Below are 1,916 nucleotides of genomic sequence, written 5' to 3'. Positions count from 1 at the left end.
ATGAAGCAGAGTAGGCAAATGGCCTAGGGATCACAATAATTTAGTAATGCATATAATATTTGAGTTTATTTTAAAATAAAAAAGCCAAATGCGGTGGTTCATGTCCATACTGCCAGCTAGTTGGGATATGGACATTGAGAAGATTACAGTTTGAGTCTAACCTGGGAAAAAGGTGAAGAAAATCCTATCTCAACAAAAAATTGGATATGATAAGCAATCACAACATTAAAAGTTAAGTGAACTTCTTTCTGCCCTTTTGGCTTTCTGACCAGTACCATGGCAGTCATCAAGAACAAGCGCTTTGCAAGAGGCAGCAAAAGGGAGCCAAGAAGAAAGTGGCTGATCCATTTTCTAAGTAAGACTGGTATGATGTGAACGCACTGGCCATGGTCAATATAGGAAATATTGGGAAACCTCTAGTCACGAGGATTCAAGGAACCAAAATCGCATCTGATGGCCTCAAAGTGTGGTGCTTGAAGTGATCCTTGCTGATCTGAAGAATGATGAAGTCACATTTAGAAAATTCAAGCTTCTTGTCCATGTAATTGTAACCCCTCTATACGGTATTTTCACAATAAAAAAGAAAAAGAAAAGAAAATTCAAGCTAATGACTGAAGGTGTTCAGGGCGAGAAGTACCTGACCAACTTCCATGGCATTGATCACACCCAGGACAAAATGTGTTCCATGCTCAAAAAGTATCAGACCATGATTGAAGTTCATGCTGGTGTCAAGACTGCAGGTGGTTATTTGCTTCATCTGTTCTGATTTATTTATTATTTATTTTTACCAAAAAGGAAATCAGATCCACGAGACCTCCTATGCTCAGCACTAACAGGTTGGCCAAATCCAGATGAGGTTGATGGAAATCGTGACCAGAGAAGTGCAGACAAATGACTTGAAAGAAGTAGTTAATTAACCGATTCCAGACAGCACTGGGAAAGACATAGAAAAGCCTTGCCAGTCTATTTATCCACTTGATGACGTCTTTATTAGAAAACTAATAATGCTAAGAAAGCCTAAGTTTGAAACTCATGGAGGCTTATAGTGAAGGTGGTAGTTCTAGAACTACTGGGGATGAAACTGGTGCTAAAGTCCAGCAAACTGATGGGTCTGAGCCACACGTCTAAGAATCCATTTAAAATTCAGAGTTTCAATTGTGACAAATAAAAGGCCTATTTGTGATGGCTTGCGTCTCAAAAAAAGTTAACTGAGTAATCCCAGCTACTCAGAAATGTACATACGGGTTTCCAGTCCAAGGCTGACCTGGGTAAAAAACACAAGTCCTTATCTCAAAAATAACTAAAGCAAAAAGGGGCTGGGAGCATGGCTTATATGGTAGTGCTTGCCTAGTAAGGGTGAGCCCTAAGTTTGAATCCCAAAAGTGCCAAAGAGAATTTGGAAGGAAAATAATAAACTTTATGTTTTGTTATGTAATGTTAAAACAGTTATGAAACACAATTTTAAATATTTTTTAATGGCAGGAAGAAGTCTATGAAGGTAAAAATGTCCAGACCCTCCAAAGTCATTATGTAGTGTTGATTCACATTTTATAGTATCTCTTTTGTAGCTAATTAAAAATGGATTGTAGAGGATGGAAATTGAAAAAAATAGTAATTCAGGGAAGAAACAGAGATAGCTTTGATTAGGGTAGAAGAGAATATTGAATAGCATAGAGGAGAATATTGAATAGCAATCACCTAGAATAGAGTATATGTTGACAGTAAAGCCCACATAGAGAGACTATGGTTAAAAAAAAAAAAAGAGGGCTGGGAAGGTGGCTCAGTGGTAGAGCTCTTGCCTTGCATGCATGAGGCCCTGGGTTCGATTCCTCAGCACCACATAAGCAAAAAGAAAAAAGCCGGAAGTGGTGCTGTGGCTAAAGTGGTAGAGCGCTAGCCTTGAGCTGAAGAGCTGA

At 38.7% G+C, this 1,916-nt stretch overlaps 1 pseudogene; it reads left to right on the top strand.

Moving 5' to 3' along the window:
* Nucleotides 1-276: 276 nt before the first annotated feature.
* On the top strand, nt 277-1,196 carry LOC122115653 (annotated as a pseudogene).
* Nucleotides 1,197-1,916: the final 720 nt, after the last annotated feature.

Source organism: Dipodomys spectabilis, unplaced genomic scaffold (genome assembly GCF_019054845.1).
Source record: "Dipodomys spectabilis isolate Male_0828 unplaced genomic scaffold, ASM1905484v1 ptg000003l, whole genome shotgun sequence".
Lineage (NCBI taxonomy): Eukaryota > Metazoa > Chordata > Mammalia > Rodentia > Heteromyidae > Dipodomys > Dipodomys spectabilis.
This window is presented reverse-complemented; position numbering and strand designations above follow the sequence as displayed.